Source organism: Apium graveolens, chromosome 11, assembly GCF_009905375.1.
Source record: "Apium graveolens cultivar Ventura chromosome 11, ASM990537v1, whole genome shotgun sequence".
NCBI classification, from domain to species: Eukaryota; Viridiplantae; Streptophyta; class Magnoliopsida; order Apiales; family Apiaceae; genus Apium; species Apium graveolens.
This window is the reverse complement of record NC_133657.1, coordinates 33,650,888-33,658,605: the sequence shown is the minus strand read 5'-3', so window position 1 is coordinate 33,658,605 and position 7,718 is coordinate 33,650,888.

Genomic DNA, 7,718 nt, shown 5'->3' with positions numbered 1-7,718 from the left:
CAAGGCACACAGCATTGCTCTAACTACTGGATCCAAGGTACACATTGGCCTAACTTGACCATTATATGGTCTGACCATGAATCTGGTCCACAATTTTATAAAAACAATCCAATTCTAACATAATAACATAATATGCAATAATAAACAATAACCGAAATTATTAACAACAATAAATGTTTAACAATGAAAGGGTTTCAATCCTTGTAAGTATCAATAAGGCAATTTAAAAGCTTGGATGCTGGGTAATGAAAGAATTGGATAACAAAGGAATCAACATTTCATGGTTTCAAAGATTTGGGCTTTTAAAGCATAGGATACAATGATTGAATGTACAAGTAATTCAGTTCAGTGTTTGGGATTTTGTTTACATGTATTTGTGGAGTAATATCGTATACTTGAGATTTGTGTTTAGGTATACAACAATCAATGGTCTAGAAAGAATAAGGTTTATGGCTCAAGAACAATAACTGGAATCAGAGTTTAGGTTTCAGTGCTTCAAAGCACTTGCAATATCAATCTGACTATCAAATACTATAATATCTCGAGAAAGTTCAGAACACTTGCTTGATATTAGCTTACTACACTGCACTCATTTCCAATCATAAGCGTCTTACTCCTCAACTATCTGTTTTCCTTTCCTACGTCTTGCCTCTTCTGCTCACATATCATAAGCATCTATCAATAATTTACTCATGGAATTCTATTCAACACATACTTCTATCTACCCTTCGTTTTACCCAAATCCGATTAACGGATTGAAAGTTATGCAATAATCAAGTAAACACCGAATATATAGACCGATAGTCAATTAACAAGTCACATATAGCACATAATACATCACGTAATCAATGATATATTATTTATAAAGAAGTCTCGGGTCATAAATAGGCTTTCTGGTATTTAAAATAATTTTTAAAACATTTTTCGGAATTAAAACGGGTCGTTGGATCAATTTCGGGTTAATAAACAGGGTTCGGTTGGCCAATTCTGGCTCCGAAATAATTTTAGAATAATTATCGAGCCTTGGAAATAATTTAGAATAATATTTTAAAGCTCGAAACTATTTTTCAGAATTTTTAAATCATTTTTAAATAATTAAATCTAATTAAATAATTAATTAAAATCAATTAATAATCAATTAAATTAATTAATCAATTAATTTTCGAATTAATTGACCAATTAATCAATTAGAAATTAACTGAAATTAATTAACTAATTAATTTAGATTTATTTGTAAATTAAAAATAATTTTCAGAATTAAAATAATAATTTTTAGAATTTTCAGAAATTAAAAACGAATTTTTATAATAAAAATAAATAGGAAATATGATTTTTAAACATTTTTAAAACAGAAATCCAATTTTTGCAAAGTCTGGAAACTACAGGGACCAAACTGCATCGTTTTCAAAACTATAGTTACTAAACTGTAATTTTCCGGGGGGTCGCCGGAAAATAGTCGGGGATGGCCGGAGAACACGTTTCAGGGATGCTCAGGCCACCATCACCTCCAGATCACATCTACACAACACCAGGAACACAACCATGCAATCAATTCATCCTAACAATCCATGAGTTGGCCGGAATTTGGCCGTGAAATTTTCCAGTTTCCGGCGAACATCGGAAAACTTCAAAACACAACTCCCTTCTCTACAGACCTCGTTGGTTCATGAAACTTATACGACTAGATTGTAAATTTTACAGAGAATACAACCCACTATAACACAACATCAATCTATCACAGAATAAGAAACCCCCAAATTTCAATTAAGAACATTCATACGGGTTATAAACCCTAATTTTAAAATTCGAAAATCAAACTCAAATTTGAACATGTTATTGAACTCCAAATTAGACGTATGACATATGAAAATCATCAGGAAAACAAGCTCTACAACATGCAATCATCAAATCGTACAAACAATCATCCGAACAAAAATTCATATTTTTAATAAAATAAATTCAAAAATAAATAAATTTTTAGAAAAATAACCTTGATTTCTGCAGGTGTATGGATTACAGAATCTGGTAGAGCTCTTCAAGACCTTCAGATTGGTTACTCGAGCTTTCCAAACCGAATTCAATAACACCTCCAAATGCTTGTTTGATTCTTAGAACAGTTTTAGGAAATTAGGGTTTTTCTCTGAAAATTATATAATTATCTGTCTGCAAATGATTTTGATATGAAATAAAATACGGTAAAAGGCTATTTATAATTACGGAAAATTAGTATCCCGTTGGATCATTCCGGATATAAAATGGTACGTTTATTTTATAAAAACTGATCCAAACGGTATCGGTTTTCGGGATAATTATCCAAATCAGTACAATTTGTACTGCGGTCTTGGTGTCAGCGCCTGGTTACACGTATTACGAAGTGATAATTGTGATAGTTTAATAAAAAGCTCCCGTTTATCGAAAATACGGGTTTTATTGATTTACCGAAACGAATATTGTATCGAAAATGTTGCGCCGGGACCCGCGCAGGACAAACCGTACGCCGGATCGAAAAAGTTGAAACATGGAATATGCTCGGAATATTACAATTCGGTTAGGAAGGAGTTCTCGAAAGAGTTTCGGGTTCCAAAAACGTAACAACGGTTGACGTCGGTTGGTTCCCGTTTTTATAAAATAGATTTTAATTACCCGGAAAAAGATTTTAGAAATTTCATATGATTCTTATAAATTCATAAACCAACATAAAAATAATTAGGAAGATATGACAATTATCTATATTTTATTTTGGACATATAAAAATTAAAATACTCCATTAATATTATTTTTGAATATTCAAGTACGGATAATACTTAACAATTAGCTCACTGAATAGATACTGAACACACATAATAATTATATAATAGCAAAATAATTACACGATATATCCCGGGTATTACAAATACTGGCATGATAACTGTTGTTGTAGGAGAATTCAACCAATGGTAAGTGTTCATCCCAACTTCCTTCAAAATCTAGGGCATATACCCTTAGCATATCTTCAATAGTCTGAATTGTCCTTTCACTTTGACCGTCTGTCTACGGATGGTATGCGGTACTCATATTCAGCTTCATTCTGAGACAATCTTGAAAACTTCTCCAAAATCTTGAATTAAATCGAGGATCTCTATCTGATACTATAGATACTGGAACTCCATGTCGAACTACAATTTCCTTCAGGTATAGCTGCACCAATTAATGAGAATCTCTCGTTGATAGGAAGAAAATGTGCTGACTTCGTCAATCTGTCAATAATAACCCAAATAGCGTCTTGATTTGTCTTGGTCCTCGGTAATCCAACTACGAAATCCATCACAATATGTTACCACTTCCATTCTGGAATGTCCAATGGCTGTAGCAGTCCACTGGGTCTTTGATGTTCCGATTTGACTCGCTGGCAAGTGTAACACTTATTACCCACTCAGCAATTTCTTTCTTCATACTTGGCCACCAAAAGTTTTCTCTTAAGTCTCGGTACATCTTCGTACTTCTGGGATGAATTGAATATTTGGAGTTGTGAGTGTCTCGAAGAATTTCATCTTTCAGCTCGGCCACGTTAGGTATCCATATTCTAGAAGAAAATATTAAGATTCCATTATCATCCTTTTGACTCCCTTTCTCTTCTCCTGTCAACTCTTCTTGTTCATGGCTCATTACTTCTTCCTGACATCTGCTTATCTTCTCTAATAATTCTGGTTGAAAAGATATAGCATACAACATATATGTAGACATGCTTAAAATACTGACCTCTATTTCAAGCTTCTCAAATTCCTTGATCCATTCTTCGGATGAAATGATCATATTTAACCTTTCTTTTCTGCTCAGAGCGTCTGCCACCACATTTGCTTTTCCTGGATGATAGTTGATGGTATAGTCATAGTCCTTGATCAGTTCTAGCCATCTTCTCTGCCTCATGTTCAATTCCTTCTGGGTAAAGATATACTTCAAACTCTTGTGGTATGTGTAGATCTCACACTTCTCTCCATAAAGATAATACATCCATATCTTCAATGCAAATACTATAGCTGCCAATTCAAGATCATGAGTTGGATACTTCTCTTCATATGGTTTTAGTTGTCTTAAAGCGTAGGCTATCACTTTTTCATGCTGCATCAAAACACATCCCAATCCTTTGTATGACGCGTCACTGTAGATCACAAAATTTCCTTGATCATCCGGTAAGACTAGCACTGGAGAAGATACTAATCTGTTCTTTAATTCCTGGAAACTCTCCTCACACTTTTCGTTCCATTCAAATTTCTGGTTCTTTCTGATGAGCTTCGTCAATGGCGTAGCTATCTTCACAAAATCTTGCACGAATCTTTTGTAGTAACTTTCCAATCCCATGAAACTTCTTACTTCTGTTGGTATTTTTGGTCTCTCCCAGTTGATTATGGCTTCAATCTTTGACGGATCTACTTCCAGTCCTTTATTGCTAATCACGTATCCAAGAAATCGTACTTCTTTTAACCAAAATTCACACTTGGAAAACTTCGCGTACAATTTCTCATGTCGCAGTGTCTCCAAAACTATCCTCAAATGCTCTGCATGCTCTTCTTCCATTTTGGAATAGATCAAAATGTCGTATATGAACCCAATCACAAATTTATCCAAATACTTCTTGAATACTCGATTCATTAGATCCATGAAAGTTGCTAGTGCGTTGGTTAATCCAAATGCCATTATCAAAAACTCATAATACCCATATCTGGTTCTGAATGCAGTCTTCGGAATGTCTTCTATCTTGATCTTTAGTTGATGATATCCATATCTTAAATAAATCTTGGAAAACAATACAACGCCTTTCAGTTGATCAAACAAATCATCAATCCTCAGCAACCGATACTTGTTCTTAATGGTCAGCTTATTCAATTCTCGATAATCAATACATAGCTGCATACTCCCATCTTTTTTATTGACGAACAAAACTGGTGCTCCCCACGGGGATACACTGGGTCGTATAACTCCTTTCTCCAAAAGATCTTGTAGCTGAATTGCCAATTCCTTCATCTCCACTGGTGCCATTCGATATGGAGCTTTAGATACCGGTTCCGTTCCGGGTGCTAAATTTATTGCAAACTCAATCTCTCTATCTGGAGGTAATCTTGGAAGATCATCTGGGAAGACATTTGGAAACTCATTGACAACTGGAATTGCTTCTGGTGTTGGAACTTCTTTGATGGTGTCTACCACATGGGCCAAATACGCCTCACAATTCCGACACGGTAACTTCTTTGCTTGAGCTATTGTTAAGAACTTCTTTTCTTGCTTACTTCCTCAAAATATCACCTTCTTCTTACTATCCAAGGTCTGAAGTCTCACTTTCCTATTCTTACAATCAATCTGAGCGTTATTCTCTGACAACCAATCCATTTCTAAGATAATATCAAATTCTGCCAACTTAAAAGGTATTAAGTTGGCATGAAAATGATGTCCCGCTATCTCAATATCACACCCCGGACACACTCGGTCAACGAGAACTTGATTCTTATTAGCTAAGTCTATCATTAACGCTTGTTCTAACAATTCAACTTCACAATATAGTTTATCGACAAAACTTTGAGAAATAAATGACCTTGTAGCTCCAGAATCAATTAACTTTAGCATCTACGCAGTTGACTGGAAGCGTACCTGCAACCACGTCTAAACTCTGAACAGCATCCGTCATAGTCATGTTGAATGTACTGGCCTTTTGCTGGTTCTTTGCTGGTGGTCCTTCAATCCTTGCAACATTAGCTGCTGGATCAGTTATCTGGCAGTCCTTGGCAATATGTCCCATCTTTCCACATTTGAAACACACTGTCCCTGATTTATGGGCTGAAGTCTGACTTCAAAACTCATTAGCATAGTGCCCCTTCTGATTACACTTATAGCACAACACATTATCCTTACAAATCCCAAAGTGCCTTCTACCATAAAACTTACATTCTGCCACTGGTGGACGATTGGACCTTTGTTGATCTAAATTCTAAAAACGGCTGTCCTGTCCTCCATTTCCTGATTGTGGTTTTCTGAATCCCACATTCCTATTATCTTGAAACTCTGGCCTTTTATTGAAACGGCCTTCGAAATTTCCTTGTTGTTGGCCTCCTCTTGAGGTTTCTACTTTCCTTTTCTTTCCATCCTTTTCTCTTTGAGACGTGTCGCTTCTGCTTTCAATCACCATCGCTTTCTAAACCACTGCCACATATGAAGTCAACTCAAACATGGCCACTCTGTTCTGAATCCAAAATTTCAATCCCTGTTCAAACCTTCTTTCTTTCTTTTTATCTGTATCAACCGGGTCTGGCACAAACCTTGCTAATTCAGTAAACTTAGCTTCATACTCAGCAACAGTAAGATCACCTTGTGTTAGGTTCAAGAACTTGATCTCCATTTGTTTCTTCATATACCTCGGTAAATACTTCTCCAGGAAAAGCTCTGTAAACCTCTCCAAAGTTACAAACTCACCTCCTTCCAACGCTCGCGTGGATTTCCACCAATAGTTTGCCTCGCCCTTCAGAAAGTAGCTTGCAAACTTGGTCTTCTGTTCAGTTCCTGCTCCGACTAAGTCAAAAGTTTTCTCAATCTCTTTAAGCCATGCATTGGCTTCCACGGGGTCAGCACTTCCCTTGAACTCAGGAGGTTTCACAACTTGAAATTGCTTAAAAGTTACCGCAGGTCGAGCTGCTGCTTGCTGTTGTTGCTGCTGTTGTTGCTGCTGCGTAAGATACAACATCTGTTGTTGCATCAGTCCCAACATCTGTACAATCGCTGGATCTGTACGGCTCTCGGTACGATCTTCTCCTGAATTACTCCTCCTCTTTGGTGCCATTATTCTGGTAAGAAACAAGCAACATATATAATAATCCGTCAAGCATGGTGTCAAATATGTAGCAATCTTTTAGCATATCAAAATTTTCAAGCAGTATCTCTTTTCAAAATATCATAAATTTGCTACCATATTAACACATGCGACATGATTATCACATAATCCTTCTTATTATCCCGAGAATAATAACACAAAGAAAATTAACGAAGAATTATCCAAACCTCTTAAACTCTTGCTCAAAATCTCAAATAAACCAACAAATGGTGGATAGGGTTGCAACACAACCTTCCAACCTCTTTCATCATTTCTTACTATTCTCAGAAACCAACAAAATAACAAAGCAATGGCACCAAGGCCTAGAGCTAAACACAAAACAGGGAATCTGAACAACTTAACTATAAACCAGCCCAATAACCTGAATTCAACCCTATAAGAGCTAAACTACACGCACTTATCATTTGTGATCTTCCTATGACTCACTTATGACAATCTTAAGCCTGTTTCAGTGACCATAACCTGTGGCTCTGGTACCAACCTGTGACGCCCTCCAAACCCGGGGTCTAGATTTTGGGGTCACTAACCGAAAAATGAAACTAAAATAGGCACACCAAAATAATATAATAAATATGACCCCTTGCATGCAACTGGATCAATCACAGGTTATAGTATGGAAGAGGCACTAATACAAACCAAGTGTTATTACAAACCATAACTCTAATTAGTTTTACAAACTATTCAAATTTTATTACAAACCTCTAGACTATTCAAGTGTCCCAAACAGTCTACCTGGAAAACACCACACTATTCATAAGCACTTGACTTCTGATCAAACCTGGAACTCAGACTTGCTCTGGCCTAGATGAAAGAATCAGAATAATAAACAAGTATGAGCGAAATAAATGCTCATCAAGCAGTA